Genomic DNA, 26,398 nt, shown 5'->3' with positions numbered 1-26,398 from the left:
TGAACAAATATGTGTGATGCAGCTCCCAATAGGAACTTAGGAGGTAACTGAAACAGAGTTGCAACCCATACAAAAGATATATTATGAGAGTAATCGCCACAGACTATTGGAATAAAATTATGCTCATATTATTAGTTTGCAGTTGAAAATAATGGATTGCTGTGAAGTGTAATTCAAAGGTGAGGGGAGGCGTGAGGGCAGATTTAACCGCTCCCTCTGTAAGACCATTGGCCCCCCTGCAATGCAATAGTGGGTTGCCATGGCAGCTGGGTTGATAAAAATGGCCCCCAGCTCTGCCATGTTGGAGGGCCTATTAGGCACTCCCTAAGGCAGAAGTGTTGCATTGTATTATAGAAGTGATCAAGGGGTTGGATGTTCAAGTTTCATTGGGTACTAAAAAAAGGTGGAAAAAGTTCTATAAAGTTTATAGAAAAATAAATTTTAAAAATCCCAAGTAAAGCAATGTTTTTTCTCTTACAATATGTTTTATAATCGGAAAATTAAAAAAAATATATACAAAATCAAATGTTAGTTATCCCACACGGTGAACATTGTACAAAAAAAAGAACCTAAAAAGGTATAAAAGTTGTTCAATACATTATATGTGCCCTAAAATAGTGCCATTGAAAAATGCAACTCATCCCACAACAAATAAGCTCTAATATGACTATGTCGGCAAAAAAAGTTATTGTTTTCGAAGTGCGGAGAAGAAAAAGACAAAAATAATTGCATCCTTAAGGCTCAAACTAGGTCTCGTTCTTAAGGGGTTAATATAGCTGGGGAACATAACAGCATGGAAGGAAATATAAGCCATGGGATTATAATAAATATGTTTTAAGGAATAAAGGATATGATATTGTAAACACATGCATAATAGGAAATCATTACATTACATTCATGTGCCAAAACTGATAAACTGATGTACTGATATCAGTATAGGCTTCAAACACATATTTTTTCCAATGTACAGAACATTTACATTGTTTTCTAAATGATAAATCAATTGATTTTACAGAGAATTAAACATGACAATGTCACTAGTATATCCTTCGGACATTTTTACAGGATTAAATAATCTTTGACTTCTATCAATAAATTGATTAAGAGAATAAAGAGAATCTATTAGTGTGTAAACTGCAAATACAGCAGATACAAAATAAAGCTGCCGAATAATTATTCAGCATGAATCAAATATTTTTAGAGCTTTTCAATAATTATGTATAAGCCTTTCATATACTAGCTAAGATAGATAACATAAAGAAATGGGCTTTATCACTGTTTACTTTGCCTCTGTCTTCTGCTCTTCCTTTAACACTTGTAATAGTTTTTATGAATGTTGCTTAGTTGGGGGAAATATAACTACTGTATTGATGATTAATCTTCATACTCTTCACAAAACCCTACTCTTTTTGGAAACACTATATTTGAGAAACGTACATTGTGGTAATTAAATCTGTTCCCACACAGTGCCATAGTGCCATCTCTGCTCACATCACCAGCAGAGATGGTATTCCTATGCTAATGTGGTATAAAAGGGGCATAAATTTGTCATTAATTTTTAATCAGTTTAGATCAATATGCAGAGCAAAAAAGACATACTGCAGGCAATGATTTTAAACTAGTTTCAAGTCCCTTAAAGAGGCTCTGTCACCAGATTATAAGTGCCCAATCTCCTACATAATCTGATCGGCGCTGTAATGTAAATAACAACAGTGGCTTTTATTTTGAAAAACGATCATTTTTGAGCAAGTTATGAGCAATTTTAGATTTAGTTTCTTAATGCCCAACTGGGTGTGTTTTTACTTTTGACCAAGTGGGTGTTGTAAAGAAGTGTATGAGGCTGACCAATCAGTGACCAATCAGTCTCATACACTTCTCATTGTTCCAGCCCAGCTTCTTTCACTGCACTAATATACTAATATACATAACAACCAATATACATATTTTTATCTATTTACAATCGCTTAGGTACATATTTGTATAGACATGTCTGTACTATGTACATTATATATATGTTGTCATCTTGTTATATTGGATGTATATAAGATATATAATGTATTACTAATGTGATACATCTTTCTCTTTTATTACACTGTGTAAACTGGTGTATACTCTGTATCATTTTAATATGTTGTCTATGTTCATTAATATCGTTCTTTATTGCACTCTACATTATTGTATTGCATTTTAAGTATTTTCATAGTTGTCGCACTTAACTCAATACACAATGGTTTATTGATCGACATTAAATTTCATGCCCTGTTTACTCTACTTTTGCTGTCCGGTCTTGTACCTTAAACATCTCATGGGATATATTCATCTCAGCAGTGCTTGTCTGTGCGCTCGTGTCGGGAGGGATTCCTCAGCTTCCCTTTGACTCGCGCGTCTGTATCTGGGTGGGTGTGTCTCCGCGGCATCAGTCGCCGTTGATCCACGCCCCCTTGATGACGCGCGGTCATGGGACAGTGACGTGCCTTCCCGCCCCCGACACATGACGCCACTTTACACAAACCCACTGCCCCATGTGATCCATAGTACCGATACGATTGGATGGCTACATACTTTAAAAGGGGAGGTCCCTGCTGGAGAGACGCCACCCACGGACGAAGGCATCTCACCGAAACGCGCGTCGGGACTGACGTTCTCTCCATGCATAGGACTACAATCGGTACGTTACACACTTTTTCTAGGTATTCTTTCATTTAAACTGCCTGTATCATAGACTGTAGATACGTTGTGTTCCTTACACCGGACCTAAGCCTCAAGCTCGTTGCTTGTTGATACACCTTGCACTGGTTGTACTTATCTGTCATGCAAGTTTTCTCTCATCTGTGTATGTTTTGCACTTTGCAAATCCACATGTTAATATATATACAGAGGCTTCAACTACCATTTGATCAGGCTAACTCAACCTGGAAATAGACATATATTTTCATCCTTGACATCGCTATTTCACCATTTTTTGTATGTCCTCTGTAATTGTCAGACGTCTTTGTGCTTTTGCTCAGTATGACCTATTTTTTAATGTTGTAACATTCAATAAAAATTTATATATCTTTCCAATATTTTTGTGTTAATTGTGCCCTACACTTTATAGGTTTAAATTAGTTGTTTAGGGCAACACACCAAGGGTTACTTGGCTTCACTGAGGTCTAGCCTTTATATATAGGCATCAGTATAGCATATATTTATATGTATACCAATTAGACCTCTTTCCTGCATGTACCAATAGGTTTATATATACTAGCTAAGATAGATAACATAAAGAAAGGGGCTTTATCACTGTTTACTTTGCCTCTGTCTTCTGCTCTTCCTATAACACTTGTAATAGTTTTTATGAATGTTGCTTAGTTGGGGGAAATATAACTACTGTATTGATGATTAATCTTCATACTCTTCACAAAACCCTACTCTTTTTGGAAACACTATATTTGAGAAACGTACATTGTGGTAATTAAATCTGTTCCCACACAGAGCCATAGTGCCATCTCTCACATCACCAGCAGAGATGGTATTCCTATGCTAATGTGGTATAAAAGGGGCATAAATTTGTCATTAATTTTTAATCAGTTTAATTCAATATGCAGAGCAAAAAAGACATACTGCAGGCAATGAGTTTAAACTAGTTTCAAGTCCCTTAAAGAGGCTCTGTCACCAGATTATAAGTGCCCTATCTCCTACATAATCTGATCGGCGCTGTAATGTAGATAACAACAGTGGTTTTTATTTTGAAAAACGATCATTTTTGAGCAAGTTATGAGCAATTTTAGATTTAGTTTCTTAATACCCAACTGGGTGTGTTTTTACTTTTGACCAACTGGGTGTTGTAAAGAAGTGTATGAGGCTGACCAATCAGTAACCAATCAGTCTCATACACTTCTCATTGCTCCAGCCCAGCTTCTTTCACTGCACAATCTCACTGTGCTGTGGATCATGCTGGGCTGGAACAATGAGAAGTGTATGTCACTGATTGGTCACTGATTGGTCAGCCTCATACACTTCTTTACAACACCCACTTGGTCAAAAGTAAAAACACACCCAGTTGGGCATTAAGAAACAAAATCTAAAATTGCTCATAACTTGCTCAAAAATGATCGTTTTTCAAAATAAAAACCACTGTTGTTATCTACATTACAGCGCCGATCAGATTATGTAGGAGATAGTCAAGTTATAATCTGGTGACAGAGCCTCTTTAAGATCACGTTTCTGCCCTTTGTTCTCAACATACACGATAAGCATGTCCATTAGTCAGACGGAGGCCAAAAGTATGTCCTTTTGGCCTCCATTGGTTTGGTAAACTTCAGTATACCTTTCTTTTAAGGGATCGAACAGCATAGTAGACTACTCTATTTCACCCCGAGGTATCCCACAAAAAAAGTTTATTGCTCATTATACTTATTTTTTTACCATGTGAGCCTATGGGTGACAGATGCCACTGTATTAGATCCATAACAGGTATATGTCAAATGTATCTGATGGGAAGCTCCAGGGATGTAGTGTCACTTAAGCTTCCTGCACAGGGTAGCAGGAAGCACTGCTGTCTTCAGGAAGCCCTCTGCCCGTGGACACTAACCTTGGGGAAGCTTCTGACGTCACGGTGCATATATCGATAGAGACATCAGGAGTTTCCCCAGGGCCGGTGTCCCGCATTCAAAGGAAGCATCAGGTGGCAGTGAACAGTGACATCAGGAGTTTTCCCAGGGCTGTTGTCCCAGGGCACTCATGGGAGGGGGGGCTAACGCTGTTCGGGCGATGTATCCCACTGTATGCATATACAGTGGAATACTTTGTAGCTGAAGGCAATTAATGCAATGTAAAGAGGGCGTTAGCCCACAGAAATGTTGAAAATTGTAGGAGAAATTGAAACATATGTTGAAACATCTATTAATTTTTCAAGTAATGGTATATTGGCCACATAAACACCAACAAAGAAACTCAGAACCTTTTTATAGGAAAAGATGTACTGCACAAACTATATAGAGTGAAAGTACATCTTTATTTAATCAAAATGTAATGAAAAGTAAAATGATGTACTTTTATCTCCATGATATGACAACAACATGATTAAATGGCAGATGATTTAACGTCAAATGCACTTTAACACAGTAACATCATCATCTTAAATGCTATACATTAAATGCAATATAGGACTTTAATAGTATTGCTTTAAATCTAATACATTAAAAAGGTACATAACGGTACACAGTTGGACTCAGTGTTAAGTAGCAGCTGCAAAAACAAATAAAATCTTAGGTTATATAAAAATGAGGATAAAACTGATTGTAGGATTGCTAAAGTCCCTAATTAAATAAAATCCTGAATGTGGAGTAAAGTCTGCATGTTGTAGTATGAAAAGTGTGTTGGAGGGTTGGACATTTCAAAGGATTGGACTAAATATGTCTTAGAGGTGATCTTGAAAGATTTTTATGTTTTCATTTTGATTCTGATTTAATTGACATGTTTTTTTTAAGCTCTGACATTTTTAAAACATTTTTTGATTGGTTCTGCTTTTGATACTAATTAAATTCATAGGTTTTATAAACAAAAAATGCAAAACAAATACACCGCGTTCCAAATTATTATGCAAATGTTATTTTTCGCTGATTTTCCTAAATAGTCGATGCAAATGACAGTCAGTATAATCTTCAAGCCATCAACTGTTGGAGTATAATGCAAATTTTATTGAACAAATCTCCTAATGATAACAGATTTTTTTTTAGAAGTAAAAAACTCAAAATGCACTGTTTAAAATTATTATGCATAACAGAGATCAAAACATTTTAAAGGTTCTAAAGAGAACTAAAATGGTAATTTGTTGAATTTGCAGCATCAGGAGGTCATATTTACAGAAATCAAAAGCTCTTTCAATCAAAAAAAACTTAACAGGCCAAGTTACATGTTAACATAGGACCCCTTCTTTGATATCACCTTCACAATTCTTGCATCCATTGAATTTGTGAGTATTTGGACAGTTTCTGCTTGAATATCTTTGCAGGATGTTAAAATAGCCTCTCAGAGCTTCTGTTTTGATGTGAACTGCCTCCCACCCTCATAGATATTTTGCTTGAGGATGCTCCAAAGGTTCTCAATAGGGTTGAGGTCAGGGGAACATGGGGGCCACACCATGAGTTTCTCTCCTTTTATGCCCATAGCAGCCAATGACACAGATGTATTCTTTGCAGCATGAGATGGTGCATTGTCAGCATGAGATGGTGCATTGTCATGCATAAAGATGATTTTGCTACGGAAGGCACAGTTCTTCTTTTTGTACCACGGAAGAAAGTGGTCAGTCATAAACTCTACGTACTTTGCAGAGGTCATTTTCACACCGTCAAGGACCCTAAAGGGGCCTACCAGCTCTCTCCCCATGATTCCAGCCCAAAACATGACTCCGCCACCTCCTTGCTGATGTCACAGCCTTGTTGGGACATGGTGGCCACTCACCAACCATCCACTACTCCATCCATCTGGACCATCCAGGTTTGCACGGCACTCATCAGTAAACAACACGGTTTGAAAATTAGTCTTCATGTATTTCTGAGCCCACTGCAACCGTTTCTGCTTGTGAGCATTTTTTAGGGGTGGCCGAATAATAGCTTTATGCACACTTGCAAACCTCTGAAGGATCCTACACCTTGAGGTTCGCGGGACTCCAGAGGCACCAGCGGCTTCAAATACCTGTTTGCTGCTTTGCAATGGCATTTTAGCAGCTGTTCCTAATCCTATTAATTTGTCTGGCAGAAACCTTCCTTCCTTTATCTGAGCGAACCGTCTGTGCTCTGAATCAGCCACAAATCTTTTCACAGTACGATGATCACGCTTAAGTTTTCTTGAAATATCCAATGTTTTAATACCTTGTCCAAGGTATTGCACTATTTCACACTTTTCGGCAGCAGAGAGATCCTTTTTCTTTCCCATATTGCTTGAAACCTGTGGCCTGCTTAATAATGTGGAACGTCCTTCTTAAGTAGTTTTCCTTTGATTGGGCACACCTGGAAAACTAATTATCACAGGCGTCTGAGATTGATTACAATGATCCAAAGAGCCCTAAGACACAATACCATCCATGAGTTTAATTGAAAAACTAATAATGAAATGTTTATGACAATTAAATCCAATGTGCATAATAATTTGGAACACGGTGTAATATTTGAGGTTTTTTTTGTTTTTTCTTTAAATGTTCATATTACAAACAGTAACACAAGGCATGCAAAGAGTACACAAGTCAATGAAATTCCTTAGTTATAGAGAGTGCATTGAAAATTACAACTACAAACAATCTCTCTCTCTCTCTCTCTCTCTCTCTCTCTTTCTCTCTTTCTCTCTCTATATACAGTGGAGGAAATAAGTATTTGATCCCTTGCTGATTTTGTAAGTTTGCCCACTGTCAAAGTCATGAACAGTCTAGAATTTTTAGGCTAGGTTAATTTTACCAGTGAGAGATAGATTATATAAAAAAAAAAAAAAAAATGACATTGTCAAAATTATATATATTTATTTGCATTGTGCACAGAGAAATAAGTATTTGATCCCCTACCAACCATTAAGAGTTCAGCCTCCTCCAGACCAGTTACACGCTCCAAATCAACTTGGTGCCTGCATTAAAGACAGCTGTCTGACATGGTCACCTGTATAAAAGACTCCTGTCCACAGACTCAATTAATCAGTCTGACTCTAACCTCTACAACATGGGCAAGACCAAAGAGCTTTCTAAGGATGTCAGGGATAAGATCATAGACCTACACAAGGCTGGAATGGGCTACAAAACCATAAGTAAGACGCTGGGTGAGAAGGAGACAACTATTGGTGCAATAGTAAGAAAATGGAAGACATACAAAATGACTGTCAATCAACATCGATCTGGGGCTCCATGCAAAATCTCACCTCGTGGGGTATCCTTGATCCTGAGGAAGGTGAGAGCTCAGCCGAAAACTACACGGGGGAACTTGTTAATGATCTCAAGGCAGCGGGGACCACAGTCACCAAGAAAACCATTGGTAACACATTACGCCGTAATGGATTAAAATCCTGCAGTGCCCGCAAGGTCCCCCTGCTCAAGTAGGCACATGTACAGGCCCGTCTGAAGTTTGCAAATGAACATCTGGATGATTCTGAGAGTGATTGGGAGAAGGTACTGTGGTAAGATGAGACTAAAATTGAGCTCTTAACTCAAGTCGCCGTTTTTGGAGGAAGAGAAATGCTGCCCATGACCCAAAGAACACCGTCCCCACTGTCAAGCATGGAGGTGGAAACATTATGTTTTGGGGGTGTTTCTCTGCTAACGGCACAGGACTACTTCACCGCATCAATGGGAGAATGGATGGAGCCATGTACCGTCAAATCCTGAGTGACAACCTCCTTCCCTCCACCAGGACATTAAAAATGGCTTGTGGCTGGGTCTTCCAGCACGACAATTACCCGAAGCATACAGCCAAGGCAACAAAGGAGTGGCTCAAACAGAAGAACATTAAGGTCATGGAGTGGCCTAGCCAGTCTCCAGACCTTAGTCCCATCGAAAAATTATGGAGGGAGCTGAAGATCCGAGTTGCCAAGCGACAGCCTCGAAATCTTAATGATTTACAGATGATCTGCAAAGAGGAGTGGGCCAAAATTCCATCTAATGTGTGCAAACCTCATCATCAACTACTAAAAATGTCTGACTGCTGTGCTTGCCAACAAGGGTTTTGCCACCAAGTATTAAGTCTTGTTTGCCAAAGGGATCAAATACTTATTTCTCTGCGCACAATGCAAATATATATATATATAATTTTGACAATGTTATTTTTTTTATTTTTTTTTATATAATCTATCTCTCACTGGTAAAATTAACCTAGCCTAAAAATTCTAGACTGTTCATGTCTTTGACAGTGGGCAAACTTACAAAATCAGCAAGGGATCAAATACTTATTTCCTTCACTGTATATATATGGACCAATCTGCACCACGTTTGACACATAAGTAAATCATGCCCTTCCGAAGGTTTTAGACTGGGTTTCAGCTCTCCAGGACCTACCGTTCTCTTCATATTCACAAAAGCATATATGGCATGACTGGCTTCAACATCAAGATCCTTCCTCCATATCACATCAGATGACCTGTATTAGCCATTAGAAGCTCGCAGGTCTTTTATTCTTAGCCTCACTCACATAAACACAGTTTTAAACCAGGTTTCCATAACAACCAAGCCATTTTTCTTTACTTAATGTGTTACTCACCGTAAACTAACTGAACCTATACTGGATTTGAGCATTCTCATGAATTGAAAACCTTACATACCAGTAATGCCTCCAAAATGGAACCACTGCACTTAGACAAAAGACTCCTGTGGCAAAGCGCGTGTCTGTTGCCAGAAGCTGCTGAAATCTCTCAACAGAACCAAGCCCGTGGATTTCACCATTCTCATTAATTTAACCCCTTTCAGACCAGTCATGCCTCTAAAAAGGATCCCTGTACTTGGACATTATTGGATATTTTGGTTTCATATCAGTAGGAAATGAAGATTTTAACCACACACACAAAAAACAAACAAATGGACCAGTGTGACGCCGGGTAACTCTGCTATTCTATATTATAAAAGCCAATATCTGTCTGTCCTATATACACTACCGTTCAAAAGTTTAGGGTTAATTAGGAATTATTTTGGCAAGAAAAGCAGTTTTTTTCAATGAAGATAACATTAAATTAATCAGAAATACACTCTATACATTGTTAATGTGCTAAGTGACTATTCTAGCTGCAAACATCTGGTTTTTAATGCAATATCTACATAGGTGTTTAGAGGCCCATTTCCAGCAACCATCACTCCAGTGTTTTAATGGTACATTGTGTTTGCTAACTGTGTTAGAAGGCTAATGGATGATTAGAAAACACTTGAAAACCCTTGTGCAATTATGTTAGCACCGCCGTAAACAGTTTTGATGTTTAGAGGAGCTATAAAACTGACCTTCCTTTGAGCTAGTTGAGAATCTGGAGCATTACATTTGTGGGTTCGATTAAACTCTCAAAATCGCTAGAAAAAGAAAGCTTTTATGTGAAACTCGACAGTGTATTCCTGTTCTTAGAAATGAAGGCTATTCCATGCGAGAAATTGCCAAGAAACTGAAGATTTCCTACAACGGTGTGTACTACTCCCTTCAGAGGACAGCACAAACAGGCTCTAACCAGAGTAGAAAGAGAAGTGGGAGGCCACGCTGCACAACTGAGCAACAAGACAAGTACATTAGAGTCTCTAGTTTGAGAAATAGACGCCTCACAGGTCCTCAACTGGCAGCTTCATTAAATAGTACCCGCAAAACGCCAGTGTCAACGTCTACAGTGAAGAGGCGACTGCGGGATGCTGGCCTTTAGGGCAGAGTGGCAAAGAAAAAGCCATATCTGAGACTGGCTAATAAAAGGAAAAGATTAATATGGGCAAAAGCACACAGACATTGGACAGGGGAAGATTGGAAAAAAGTGTTATGGACAGACAACTCGAAGTTTGAGGTGTTTGGATCACACAAAAGAACATTTGTGAGACGCAGAACAACTGAAAAGATGCTGGAAGAGTGCCTGACGCCATCTGTCAAGCATAGTGGAGGTAATGTGATGGTCTGGGGTTGCTTTGGTGCTGTTAAAGTGGTAGATTTGTACAAGGTAAAAGGGATTTTGAATAAGGAAGGCTATCACTCCATTTTGCAACGCCATGCCATACTCTGTGGACAGCGCTTGATTGGAGCCAATTTCATCCTACAACAGGACAATGACCCAAAGCACACCTCCAAATTATGCAAGAACTATTTAGGGAAGAAGCAGGCAGCTGGTATTCTATCTGTAATGGAGTGGCCAGCGCAGTCACCGGATCTCAACCCCATAGAGCTGTTGTGGGAGCAGCTTGACCGTATGGTATGCAAGAAGTGCCCATCAAGCCAATCCAACTTGTGGGAGGGGCTTCTGGAAGCATGGGGTGAAATTTCTCCCAATTACCTCAGCAAATTAACAGCTAGAATGCCAAAGCTCTGCAATGCTGTAATTGCTGCAAATTGAGCATTCTTTGACTAAAGCAAAGTTTGAAGGAGAAAATTATTATTTGAAATACAAATCATTATTTCTAACCTTGTCAATGTCTTGACTATATTTTCTAGTCATTTTGAAACTCATTTGATAAATATAAGTGTGAGTTTTCATGGAAAACACAAAATTGTCTGGGTGACCCCAAACATTTGAACGGTAGTGTAGGTATTTAAACGCCTGAACCATTTGACCCCAAATTTTGGCACATAGGTACATCGGGTGTCCGTGAAGGTTTTCGTAAATGTCTCAACCTTGCTTTTGTTCTCTGTTATTTGCCATTATAGTGAATGTTTGTATGTTGTCCTATATAGGCATCCAAACACCTGAACTATTTGACCCCAAATTTGGCACATAGGTACATCGGGTGTTCAGAAAGCTTTTCGTAAAGGTCCCAACCTTGCTGTCATTCTCAGTTATCAGCCATTATCAGACGATCACGATCCTATACTATAAAAGTGAATACAGACATTCGCTTTTATAGTAGATATGTTTTTATCTGGCAATAGCAGGTAGTGTACTTTACAAGATAATCATAAATGGGAAGGTACAGGGGAGCGGTTACCCATAGCAACCAACCAGATTACTGATGGCCAGGAGGAAAGCTTCATTACTAGCTGCAGAGACTCCTCTTGCCCAAATGCAAGCTGATCAAATATGTCATGCTGTTTTCAATTATGACCCAACCATAGTCAAGCCAACTGGTAAAAAAAAACTGCCAATGTTGTTAATCAACAGGCTCTGTCACAGTCTTATGACTCCATTTCCTACCAGTTTAGCTGTTAGGTATTCAGGAAGTTAAAATTGAAATAAACAGTGTGTAACTGCTGGGGTATATAGGGCCAGGGCCATATTTAGAGTTTGTACTGTCCTAGGCACTTTTAGGGCTGACGCCACCAATAATGCAGCTTTTCCGCAGCAAAAATCACAACATGTGCTGATTGTTGCGGGTTTTACCTTCCTATTGAATTCACAGAAAACCAGCAATTCCACAACATAATTGACATGCTGCAGATTAAAAAACTGCCCCGCAGGTTAATTTATGAAGGTTTTTTCGGTGGGTTATTTACGCAGCGTGTGGATGAGATTTGTCCAAATATCATCCACTCTACTGCTGTTGTATTATGCTAAGTTTTTTTGCAATGAAATCCGTTGCGTAAAATCCGCAGTATTTACGCTACGTGTGGACATACCCTAAAATAAATGCTCAGTGCTACCCCATTAACATTCCCTCCCCTGCCCCCCACATGAACACTAGGGCCCATTTCCCATATTATTGATCAGGTCACAGTTTATTATTTTTTAGAGAAAAAAACACTCCCCTTCCTGACTGGAGCAAAAATACAGCCTGCCGGTTACCTCAGTACATCGTCCTACTTTTGAAAGTAGGCCAATGAACTGAGGAAAATTTGGACCATGTGACAGCTTAGAGCTGTCACTGCATAGTTTACTGTCACAGATCCAGGAAGGTAAGTATAAGAATCGTTTTGCTGTTTTAGTTATTAGTTTTACTATTTTTTGGAGGGTTTTTTGTGCTTCTTTTACAGGACCAGTTGTTGTACTATGTTGGATTCAAGGACTACTTTGATGAGGGCGTTTTTATTTTCAATAAAATGGTTAACGAGGGTTGTGTGGGGGCTTTTTATTGGAGCTTTTGCGCACATCGCGTGCAGGGATTGGAGCTTTTGCTTACCCTCCTAATTGGCTGATCGCCATGCCAATATTGGTGTATAGAGGCTCGCCCCTGGTTAGGGAATCTCATTTGCTCCTACACAGGTGGACCTCTTGCGATGTATGCCCGAGGCTTTAAAGGAAGAGTAATTTGAACGCGCGCTCATTAGCCCCATTTTGATCCCCTGATGTCGCTGTGTTTACAGCGAAACATGTCGGGGGGAGGGGTTATTATATTTTTAAACAGCAATGTCAGGCTAGCCTCTATACGAGAATCTACTGTGATACTAGCGAACCGTCTAGCAGTCTGCAGCTGCTGACCTAAGCAGTTACACTCACGTATCTACGATACCTATTCACGCTACAGTAAAGGCACAGTTCACATAGAATTTGTGCTAGCTGACCTTGGCTAAATTTTAATCATTGCGCATGTTGTTTGTCTTTCCCTTGGACATTTTATAAGCATATCATTAAAAGTTATATTTTATTAATAATTTTTCATGTAGTAGTTGGGAAATTAGGTTTCATTGTGCCTCTGGCACATTAGTTTTTGATTCATTCATATACCTGCCAACTACTACGGTCTCTTTAGTATTTTATTATTTTAAGGAAACCTATTGATCTCCTCCATTGAACTACCTTTCCTATCCTATATTATATTAGATTGCATAAGGGAAGAAAAAAAACATCTATTGGATAATAACTACCAGGTTGTAAACCAACCTAAGGTAGTGCACTATCAACCACTTTGCAACGATCATAGATCATTGTTTGGTGGGATGTGCAATACTCCCTTATGCTTAACTAATGCATATCCCCATATTCCATAATTGAAAGATATCTATAATCAGAGCAGGCTAGCGAGGGAACATTCTTTTATTATTCATTCTGACCCTTTTCAGAGTTCCATATCATTAGGAAAAATCAAGACATGTCGACTGCTGTCAATAATGTAATTTATTTTTAGACTATAAGATGTCCCTAACATCGAGACAAATTTACAATCTTATTAGCAACATTGGATATAAGCAATACTACACGCCTTTATCCGATGAGTGAAGGAGGAGCACCATCCCGACTTCCCCAAATATGTGCGTTGTGTCTACAAAAAAGAATTGAAGAATTATAATTAAAATCTTTGATATATAAACAAGTATCAACTATCCATTAATAGTAAACAGAGGACAATGCAGCAGAACTTAGTTCTAAATAAAAGTATTTATGGAATATTCAAGGTTAAGACCCTTAGGCTATAGACTATAGCAGAAAAATCTATTTAATTCTTTCTTCTTTAGGAGGCCCTGTCTATCTCCCCTGTGCAATATGGGTACATGATCTATCATTCTAAACTGCAATTGGTTCATTGTATGTTTGTATTCTACAAAATGTTTTGCCACTGGCAAATCAATAAGTTTACTGCGCATGGTACTTTTGTGCTTGTTTATGCGGTCTCTCAACTTGTTAATCATCTACCCACATAAACAAGACCACAAGGACAAGTCATCATATATATCACAAAACTTGTGGCACAAGTAAAACTAAAAGGTATATTAAACTTACTGCCTGTATACGGATGAAAGAAATTGGTGCCCTTGACCAGATTCCCGCAACAAGGGCATCCCAAGCAAGGAAAATTACCCTTTTTAGGGGTATTCAAGTATGTCTGGGTAGGTCCCTTACCACCCCATATGTCTGATTTTATCATGGAATAACTCAGATTCTTACTGCGTCTATAAGACATTATTCTAACCAGTGACAAATTTTTCTTTAGGGCTTGTGCAAAATGTCCGCTCATAGGACAATATGTGGACACGAATGGTATTCTCTCTAATTTCACACTTTTCCCTCTTCTGCTTAACAACATGTCACGATTCATATTTCTGAAACTGTGCCTATGTTTAGAAACTAATCTAGTCGGGTAACCCCTCTCCAGAAAATTCTTGCACATCATGTCTAGTCTTGTATCCAGTATCTAATCATTATCCACTATTCTCCTTACTCGGATTAATTGACTCCGTGGTAATGAATCCACCATTTTCTCAGATGGCTACTATGGTAATGCAAAATGCTGTTCTTATCTGTTGCTTTTACATAGAGATCTGATCTCAATGTCTCCCCTTCCTTGTTTATTTTCGTATCTAGATACTCTATTAGATCGTTTGACAAGCCAAGTGTACATTTTAATTCAACATACCTACTATTCAATTCCTCATGAAATAGAATCAATTCTTCTGTTGTGCCCTGCCACACTAGAAAACACATCATCAATATATCTAAGCCAGCTTCGGACATGTCTCCAGTATTTAGAGGCGTACACAAAGCTGTCCTCAAAGGCAGCCATATAAATGTTGGCATAAGTGGAGGCCACATTGAACCCCATGGCAGTGCCACGGCACTGCAAATAGAAATCATCTCCAAAAACAAAATAGTGCCAGGATCAGGCATGTACGCCCTGGAGACATGTCCGAGCTGGAAAGTGCAGCTGTAACTGCTTGTAATCCTACATCATAATCTATGGATGTGTAAAGAGAGACTTCATTAAAAAAATGCCAAAATTATGTGTCCATCTGTTTCTACAGTCACAAGTTTATTTAGAAAGTCTGTAGTGTCCTGGACAAATGACCTAGTGTTCATAGAAGAAATTCTTAATACCCAATCCGAAAAGACAGCTGTGTGGTTAAAGAGGGATCCCCGGCACCAACACTATGAGGCGACCTGGAGGATCTATTAAGCTTTTATGGACCTTAGGCGAGATATACAAAATGGGTGTAATGGGCAACGGTATGACCAGATAATCGGCCAAAGCTTCATCTACAATTCCATCTAGCCTAGCCTCCTCTACCAGTAATTTAAGTTCGCAATTCAGTCTTAATGTAGGATCAACCACAAGTTTTTTTGTAAACATTAGTATCTGATAACTGTCGGTGTACTTCTCGAACATACTTGTCAGTGTCCATCACCAAAAGGGCCTTATCCGCCCTCTTAATGGTGATGGCTCTATTTGAAGATAACTCTGATAGTACACGTCGGTCTACTCCAGTCATTGGGTCTCACAACATGCAACATTTCAGAATTCCTCAATTTTTGTAATTCTTCTTGAGTGAATTTAATATATGTTTCAATACAATGATTGTCTTGTGGCGGTTGAAACCTACTTTTAGCATACAGATTAGTTTCTCATAATGTAAAGGGGGGACAATCAGTTTTAACATTATATATGTCAGTATCTTGTAATTTACCACCCTGTAGTCTAGTACGTTCCTGTATCGCATCAGGAGAGCCAATGTCACTGGAGAAGAACGACTTCAGCGTCAGCCTGCAAAAAAAAGCATAGAAGACAAGTTCCATCTGGACCCAATTAGTATTTGGGCAGAATGATAACCCTTTGGACAAAAGATTAACATGTACCAGAGTCAAAGGAACAGAAGAAATATTAATAACAAGTTCTAGTTCGGGGGACTCTTGCCCATGTATCTGGTTTGCCTGGTGTCGTTTTTCTTGTGCGGTCCTCCGATGCTTCCGACCGTGCCTTCTGGTTTTTCTGTTGTTTTCACGGAGCAGATCTCCCGTTTGTCCAGAAAAGGTTGTCTAGCGGTATTGATACTCGAATTATCCATGGAATCGGATTCAGCCGTTGTGAATCCAAAAATTCCTCGGGGTTTACCTTTAGGTTGTCTTCTAGGTTTCGCTTATCCTCCATTTCCTCCTGGGAAATAAGCATTCTCCTGCTGGGGAGCATTATGTCCATGCCAATTAAAGGCTCTTCCATTGCTGTGGTCTTCTCTATCTCTAAACCATTTTATCATTTTTGTGGGTTTGATGTCTTTACGAAACTTATCGAGATGTTGATCTGCATTTTCATTATACACATGCCAATCTTGGCTGGAAAGGATATCAGTTAGCTACTGTTCCAATTCTTTGACTAATTTATCACAATTCCTTTTATCCTCACCGCGGAATTCTATGTTCAACAATATAATCTCAAAAGCTTACTAGTTAATTGAGAACGCCGGTGCAGATGAGTTATCTGAGATGCAGCCCCGACAGCCTACATCTTAAAATGAAGTAAGTTTTTATTCACTTATGTTTGTTTCACATTAGAAGAATTTAATTATATTACATGCACATGTGCTTCAGAAGCAGTGCCTTTCTATGCGATCACAGTTAATGTCCACAGGCGCAGACCGTCGTGCTTACCTGCCTCCCGACGGCCGCGGCCATGGACAAGTGAGTGCCGGGCGGCATCACCCTCCTGTGAGATCCCGGCACTCACTTCCGCATCGCTGCACTGGTTCACGTAGGGTGCGCGCGTGCTCGCGTCTGGCCTTAAAGGACCATTGCACACACATGAGTAAAATCTGTAATTGATCACCCTGGACTATAAAACGGGCTCTGCCCTTTCAGTCATTGCCTGAGCATTGTTGCGTTTAACCATGTTAGTCTTGAAAATGGTCCCTTAATGTTATCCTGTTCCGAGTGTTCCCCTGTCCTGCTACCTGTATCCTGTATCCCGTGCTACCGTTGTTCCTGTGCCTTAGAAAGTTGGAGTCGTGTTGTGCCCCCGGTCACGCCTTCTGTGTTACACCACGCCTGGTGTCTGCTGCCAAGGTCCCATCTGTGCCGAGCCTCCATTACTGTCTGAGCTACTACAGGTACCCTTGTGCTTGGACTGTATCTATATATTGACTTGGTACACTGTTTGGCCAGCTGCTATCCCGCTACGGCGGTATGGCCCAGTGGGTCCACATATCCACAGATTGTGACACACAGATTGGCTGTTTTAATTTTAATATTGTATATTTAAGTCCACTTGATTCACTTGCACTTTATGCTTGGTAAAGACTCCAGCGGGGTCGAAACGTAGCCTTTGTTATTTATATTTTGGATGTGTTAATAAACACTACTACATTTTGCCATACGGATGCTGTCCTGATGTTTTTATATCAATTAAAAAGGTCTGGATAAGATTTCTGGACATGGAGTTTGCATCCAACATGTCTTTGAGTGGGGAGTTTCTGAGAGTGCTGTGGAGATTTCTTTATACATTAGTAATGGCAGCTGTCTGAAAGGCAGCGTCCATTACTAAGGCGGAGCATAGTGTTAGCCGGTGAAGAGGCTAACACTAACCCACCCCCATTATAAGCCCTTTACCCACTGCCACCAGGGGTGCTAGGAAGAGCCGGGTATAATCCAGTACCCGACCATCTGAAGTGATGGTTGGGTTCCTGGGTGGATGCAGGCTGGTATTATTAGCCTGGGAAAGCCCAAAAACAATGGCCCTTCACACCCTGTTAATGCTAGGCTGCAGCTGTTTTATGGTATCTAGCTGGTTATGAAAAACAGGGGGACCCCAAGTTGTTTTCTTAATTATTTTATTTAAAATAACGACGTGGGGTCCTCCCTATTTTTCATAATCAGCCAGATACAACATAGCAGCAGCCTAGCATTACCAGGGTGGGAAGGCCCATTGTTTTTGAGTTTTCCCAGCCTAATAATACCAGCCTACGGCCACCCCAGTGACTGACGATCACTTCAGATAGTCAGGTACTGGATCGTACCTGGCTCTTCCCGGTACCCCTGGTGGCGGTGGGTTCCGGGGTAATAATGAGGGGGTTAGAGTTAGCCTCTGCACCAGCTAACACTAAACCCCGCCTTAGTAATGGACGCTGTCTATCAGACAGCCACCATTACTAACCCAGTAGTAATATAGTTTAAAAAAAAAACAAACAGAGAAAAAATATTTAACTGAAATAAAACCCCCTATACAACCCTCGTTAATCAACTTATTGAAAAATGTACATGATTGGGTTAATTACTATTAATGAGAGGCACATGGAGGTATAAAATTCATCACACCTCGTGCCTCACATTAATAAGTGAAAGAAAGCAGTTCATAAATGACGCTATAAATTTGATGTTCAGGTTATTATGGTCGCGACAATACCAAATGTGTGTATATTTTATGTATTGAGACTTTTATTTTATGGTTTATTGTAAAATGGGTGTGTGTATTTTTTATTATTTTTTAAAAATTTAACATTACTTTATTTTTACTTAAAAAAAACAACAAAACAACAACTTTAAAGGGGTATTCCAGTTACAACAAGTTACCCCCTATCTTTAGGGTAAGGGGTAACTTGCTGATCGGTGGGTATCTGATAGCTGAGGCCCCCACCGGTCCTGTACCCCTCATTTGAAACTATTCATTCTCTATGGGAGCGCCGGAGATAGGCGAGTATAGCGTTCGGCTATAACCGGAATACCCCTTTAATGTACTGGAATATATCTGTATGCCAGTACATTAGCCTGTGTACCAATAGTACACATTCAGTTGTTAGGACATACCTAAGTATGTCCTAACAAGAGTAAATATGGTTAGACAGCCCTGGGGCCCTTCAATGGACCCTGGGCTGTCTGCCAATATACTGTATGGTATGTCCCTCAGTTACGTCACAGGGATTCCATGTGATGCAATCCAAGAGGCATCCCCCTTTGCATTTTCCCCTTGAATGCTGCTATCAGCTTTGATCGCAGCATTCAAGGGAATAGCTGCAGAGATGAGAGGTTTCTCTGATCTCCACCATTAGAGCGGGGCTGCAGCTGTGTAATACAGTCATTGCCCGCTCCTGATAAGTGCGCGCACGCGGTCAGCATAAAGTGATGTGACCAGCGCTGCACTAATGAGCGGCGGCGCCGACCCTAAAGGCAGAGAACATGGGGGTTTTCCAGTGTGCCCACCATGTTCTCTATCTTCAGTGCCGGCGCTCATTAGTGCAGCGCCGGCCGCATCACCTCATGCTGACTGCGCGCACCCTTGTCAGGCGCGAGGCAATGACTGTATTACACAGCTGCATCCCCGCTTACTACATTCATGTATAACAATGCTAAGCTGTGCGGCCGAACAGCTTAGTATCGCAATACATTAAATAACGGTATTGAACCATTTGAACCATTTGAGGGTGCACAGCATCTAAATAGTATCAATGCATCATGCAACCCAACACTACACTACATTACATTAAAGATGTAGCAATACTTTCCTGACCTGCTGCGCTGCCGTCCGCTCCTCCTACAGTGCTTCTTAGACTGAGTCTAAGACACGCACACTGTTCTCGGATTGGCCACAGCTGCTCTGGCCAATCCATTTACAGTCGGCGTGTCTTACAATCTATGAAGCGCTGGTGAAGCGCACCTGGTTAGGTCAGGAGTTAAGTTTTTAAGGAAAATTGCTGGACGCCCTAGGCACTTCACCCCCAGTTCCTTGTGGTAAATGTGGCCCTGTATAGGGCTATGTTATACCCGGGCAGCACCGCACTGGGTACTTTTTCTAGTAAAGTATAAAGTTGTACACATCCTTTTGTACTAAACAGGAAAAACAGGAAGTACTGGGAGGAAGGGAAGAAAAGGAAAGAGAATATGTCTATGATTGCAGCCAAGTCGTAAATAGGTTAAGTAAAACTAGTTAGCACAGTATAACCTATTTAACCACATTTCCCACGATTATTGTTTGTGGAATCGGGGATAGTTACAGTATGTTGCTGCAAGGCATACATTTTCTCATACATGCAGGTTGAATTAACAAGGATAATGACTTTTTCAATGTGTATTTTATTTTGTTGTTTCTAGTGTCTAGTAATCTCTAACTACATCAACAAGCTATCCTGCATGAGAGAGGAATGTTTCCACTCCAATAAAAGTAAAGCTTGATCTGGAGTCAGAACTGTTGTTTGCTTAGTTAGAGTGGTTAGGATATGACTACCTGCTTGCCATAGTGGTCAGATGTGTTTGCACTCCCAAATAATGTGAAGTCATAATTTTCTGTGTACATATTTTCGCCAACAGGCTGTTGGGCAGGATGGAATATTTGGTGTATTCTGGAAGGCATATAGACAGAGGCGTATGGGGGCAGGGGGGGCAGTGGCGAGAGAAATGGCTAAATTGTTTAGTCCGGTTTATAACAAACACTTTCAAGATCCAGGTGATAAAGTGATTGAATTTGCTCAGGTGATGTGTACACAGAACCCGAAGTAGCGTTAGATGAGTTCCTCACTTTCTGTAAAATGTACAATTAACTCTGAGTCTACTTTAGGCCTAATTGTGGATGTTATTATAGCCGCTCATTCGCTCGGCTTCTAGGGATTTGGCATTCCTCCGCTTTGTGTCAAATATTAGGTTGGTTTGGATGTGTATTATATAGACAACTGGCTTGGTATTATAGTCTGCTGTTATACTGTATAAAGATTAGAATTTGTCACTGATGTTGAGATGGCTGCCGCTCCTGTTATTCATGCTTAATGTACAACGGTAGTCCCCTTTTTTTCTACTGATATGTGTAATGTAGTAGACAGCATTTATACTAGGCTTTACTAGGCTATGTAAAGTAGAAATCCTATTATACTGCTCTAAAACGCTTATTCATTATGGGTAATGTAGCAGCATATACCCTTGTTCATTTGGAATGCATTGTCGTCTGCTGAGGTGCCCACTGGGGTGCTTATAACCACTATAATTAGGAAGCACCTCTTTAGTAAACATGTGTTACCTGGTTTGGGGACCAATTTACGCCTCATATGTGTCCCCTCCCCCATGCTAAACTCTAGTCTTCTTGATAGGAAGTGCAACAAAAGATTTTGTAGATAAGCTTAAAAGATTTACACAATTTTTCGATTGAAATGGTTAAGTGGAGGTCTTTCACCCAGTTAAGGGGGGGGGGGTCATTCCACTAAGTTTCTAGCCCGTCGTAATAGAAGGATATACCCTTGGTCCCTGACGAAAGTTTAGTTGCAAGAAAGCTATATTTATTAAACATTGTTGAAACTTTTTCAATATATAATTTGTTTGGCTACCTTGCTCCTTCAAGGGAGGAGATTACTTTGAGTGTGATGGTGGCTTAAAATATCTACGCACAATAGACAGTTAACCACCCCACTTCCCCCATCCCCCCAACAAAAACACTCTTTTAAATTAGTGTCCTTAGAAGACACTGGTTCTTTTTTGGCCAAGTTAGCAAGCAGCCAGCAGAAGTCTTTATTAAAGTCAGACCACATTTATCTAGCTTTTGCCATCTCAGCCAGATAAAGCAGAGTGTGCTAATGCAGAATCACTTTTCCACTCTGCTGTGATTGACGGAGCATGACGTTTTTATCTATGTAACTATAATGACACAGCAGTGAATACTTTGTTCCATGATTGAATAGGCTCAGTTGAGGAATGTATCTGAGCTTAGGACTATTGGTGACCAGGAAAGAGCCAATGGATATCAGAGACATAAGACAAGCTGAGAGCAGTAATCAGAAGGCTAATAGTAACAGACAGAAGGACAAATTTGCAATCAGGGTGGAAGAAAAAAATTAACTTTAGGACCAGAAACAACCACCAAAGAAAGAAAATGCAGGATCCAATGAACACTGCACTATACAGTTAGAACCAGTGTCTGGAGATTTATTAAGACTGAAGTTTCATACACGAGTCTTAATGTACAAATTGCTGGAGTAAGATGCACCTAATTTATTAAGAGGTGAATGCCTCTTAATAAATTAGGCGCATGTGCATCAGAGAGACAAATCTACAACAGCTATGAACTGGCATAGATTTGCGCTCTCATTTATGTAAATTTCTGGATGCATGCCCTTCTTTGAAGATCCACCCACTTTTTATCAAAGTGCCTTGAGTAGCGGAAATGGCATACAAGTCACAATTTTTCCTGCAAATTGCGTCTTTTGTGCCATTTGCGATTTTTCAACGCCAGAAATGTAGATCATTCCAATCTCTTCCTCAGGGAAAAAAAAATCTAGTCAAACAAAGCCTGAATTTAAACTGAATAGCATCGCCGGAAATAACATCATAGAACATCCCCACATAAAACAAACAAGAAACCGTAGCACATTATACATAATATCCAATCTAACATGAAAAATACAGTACATATAATATATCCAAGTTCAATTGAGACCTTCCAGTAATAAAGTGCAAAATTTAAAAATCCAAAAATATTTCCTATTTATTAAAGCATTATCTCAAACTTGTTATAAATCCATCAGGACCAGAAACTAATAATCAAAGAAGAAAATAAAAAAACACTAAAGCTCAGGTAAACAATTAGATTATGCGTTTAAATTATCCGCCAAGAGGGGATTGCGAAACAAGAGACTAGTTCATTGTTTTAACAGATTACCAACCTTTCTACGCCAGTTTTCTGGCATAGAATATTTCTAAAAGGCCCATAAGTTCCAATTTGCTTAAATTTTTTAGACTTTTAATCATTTTATACATCCATCGTGACTTTTGCAAAAAGGGGACATGGCTTTATAATAGGGGACAGGGCCACCACAGCCTAACAAATTTATTTATAATTTACGCAAAGAAATTCGCATTAACTGTAGCAAAATTCTGCGCCAGCTCCTAGCTAGTGTAGATTTTACTGTAGGGGTCGTAGCAAGGTAGAAGCCCGTGCCGAGCCCTGTACCCTGCAACCCCGATGAAACTACCTCCGATCAGACTAAAAAATAAGACAATATATATTTATACATTACTCACTTCACAGATCCCCACCAGGTCCCCTCAGGCTCCCTCAGGCGGCCCGGTGCTCATGCCCAGGCCCGCGTCAAAGAAGTGCCTGTCACTTCTTGAGACGTAATTGGAGCCGTTTTCCATTGACACCATGGAAAAACAACTCCAATTACGTCCGTAATGGACGCAGCGAAAAGCGCCGGCACTTGCCATTACGTCTGAAATGCCAGAGCTGTTTTCTCCTGAAAACAGCTCCGTAATTTCAGACGTAACGGAGGGTGCTGTGTGAACATACCCTAACTGTAAAAGATCTGCCAGACACAGCTTCTGTGTCGACGCCCGTGGTTAATCAGTCTGCATCTGCTCCTAGGTCTGATAGAGTGACTCGATCTGCTACCACTCAGGCTAGCTCCCGCCATCGGTCTATTTATACCTTCATTTCCTGCTCTTCCTTTGCCTGTGATTCTGTCTGGTTTCCTGGCTCTGCTGATCCTGCTAGTACTATTGACCTCTGCTTCAAATTGACCCTGGCTTTACTGACTACTCTCCTGCTCTGCGTTTGGTACCTCGTACACTGTTTGACTGGGCTCGTTCACTACTCTTGTTGCTCACGGTGTTGCCGTGGGCAACTGCCCCATTTCCCTTAGCTTCTGTGTACCCTTGTCTGTTTGTCTGTCGCGCACTTATTGAGTGTAGGGACCGTCGCCCAGTTGTACGCCGTCGCCTAGGACGGGCTGTGCAAGTAAGCAGGGACTGAGTAGCAGGTAGATTAGGGCTCACCTGTCTGACTCCCTACCCCGACATTACATAATCAGAGGCCCATATACCTTTTCTACCCTAGTTCCTACACAACTATGGACCCCCTTGATACCCTGGCTCAACAAATGCAGGATCTCTCCCTACAGCTCCAAGCCCTGGCTCAGAGGTCCACCTCACCTCTTGAACACCACCTCAAGTTGCCTGACAGGTTCTCAGGGGACCGGAAGAATTTTTTCTCCTTTCGGGAGAGTTGTAGGCTCTATTTCCGATTAAGACCCCACTCCTCAGGTTCTGAGAGCCAGCGAGTGGGTATAATTATGTCCCGGCTCCAGGACGGCCCCCAAGAATGGGCCTTCTCCTTGGCTCCTTACGCCCCTAAACTTTCCTATGTTGACCTTTTTTTTTCCGCTCTTGGGCTCATCTATGACGAGACTAACAAGACTGCCTTTGCCGAGAGTCAACTGGTGACCTTAAGTCAGGGTAAGAGACCCGTTGAGGAGTACTGTTCTGACTTTAGGAAGTGGTGCATAGCTTCTCGGTGGAATGACCCTGCCTTGAGGTGCCAGCTAAGATTGGGTCTGTCGAACGTCCTGAAAGACCTATTAGTTAGCTATCCCTCTTCTGACTCTCTAGATCAGGTTATGGCTTTAGCGGTACGTCTTGACCGACGTCTCAGGGAACGACAACTTGAAAGTTTTTGTGCCTTCTCCTCTGGCTCCCCCATGATGGCTCCCGAGGTTCCGTTGCTTCGTTCTTCAACGGGAATCTCGGATGAAACAATGCAACTCGGTGCCTCCGTGTCTCCCCAACAACGTAGAGAGCTCCGCAGGAAGAATGGTCTCTGCTTCTACTGTGGGGATGACAAGCAACAAGTGAACAACTGTCCAAGGCGTAAGAATAAACAGCCGGAAAACTTCCGCGCCTAAGTGACCATCGGGGAAGTCGCTTGGGCGCACAGGTATTTACTGTAAATATGAAACCTAATAAGATCTTGCTTCCCTTTCAGGTCTCTTTTGAGGGTAGGTCTGCCACCGGCAGTGCCTTCGTGGATTCAGGGTCTTCTGCTAATATTATGTCTGTGGAATTTGCTATGTCTCTAGCTATGCCATTGATTGATTTGCCTAAACCTGTCCCGGTAGTGGGTATCGACTCCACTCCACATGCTAATGGTTATTTTATGCAGCATACCCCTGTTTTTGAACTCATTGCTGGCTCCATTCATTTGGAGCAGTGCTCTGTACTGGTAATGCAGGGATTATCGTCCGATTTGGTTTTAGGCCTTCCCTGGTTGCAGATGCATAATCCCACGTTTAACTGGAATACTGGGGATCTTACCAAATAGGGTACTGAATGCATGACGTCATGTTTTTCTGTTAATTTTATTTCTCTCCCTGAGGAGGTGAACACTCTACCTGAGTTTATTCAGGACTTCGCTGATGTTTTTTCTAAAAAGGCCTCCGAAGTGTTAACTCCTCATAGAGAATACAATTGCGCTATCGATTTGGTACCAGGAGCTAAGCTCCCTAAGGGTAGGATTTTTAATCTCTCTTGTCCCGAACGTGAGGCCATGAGAGAATATATCCAGGGAAGCCTGGCCAAGGGTTACATTCGCCCCTCTACTTCTCCTGTAGGTGCTGGCTTCTTCTTCGTAGGGAAGAAGGATGGTGGTCTTAGGCCGTGCATCGATTACCGAAACTTGAATAAGGTCACTGTAAGGAACCAGTATCCCCTTCCTTTGATTCCTGATCTCTGCAATCAGGTTCAGGGGGCCAAAATGGTTGTCTAAGTTTGATCTTCGGGGGGCTTATAACCTTATCCGAATCAGAGAAGGGGATGAGTGGAAGACTGCGTTTAACACGCCCGAAGGTCATTTCGAATACCACGTCATGCCCTTTGGGTTGTGTAATGCTCCCGCGGTCTTCCAGAATTTCATAAATGAGATTTTAAGAGACTAACTGTGGGTATTTCTTGTAGTGTACCTTGATGACATACTTGTGTTTTCCAAGGACTGGTCCTCCCACATTGAGCATGTCAGAAAGGTGCTTCAAGCCCTTCGGGAAAACAAAATCTTTGCTAAATCCAAAAAATGTGTGTTTGGGGTGCAGGAGATGCCATTTTTGGCTCAAATCCTCACTCCTAATGAATTCTGCATGGACCCTGCCAAGGTTCAGGCTGTGGCTGAATGGGTCCAACCTGCCTCCCTGAAGGCGTTACAGTGCTTCCTGGGGTTTGCTAATTATTACAGGAGATTTATTGCTAACTTCTCGGTCATCGCAAAGGTGCTGATCTCCTCCACTGGCCTCCGGAGGCGATCCAGGCTTTTGAGATCCTTAAGAAGTGCTTTATCTTTGCCCCAGTGCTGATTCAGCCTAACCATATGGAGCCATTCATCGTGGAGGTTGACGCCTCCGAG

Source organism: Rhinoderma darwinii, chromosome 2, assembly GCF_050947455.1.
Source record: "Rhinoderma darwinii isolate aRhiDar2 chromosome 2, aRhiDar2.hap1, whole genome shotgun sequence".
NCBI lineage: Eukaryota > Metazoa > Chordata > Amphibia > Anura > Rhinodermatidae > Rhinoderma > Rhinoderma darwinii.
The sequence above is the reverse complement of the archived record's forward strand: the minus strand, read 5'-3'. Positions refer to the sequence as shown.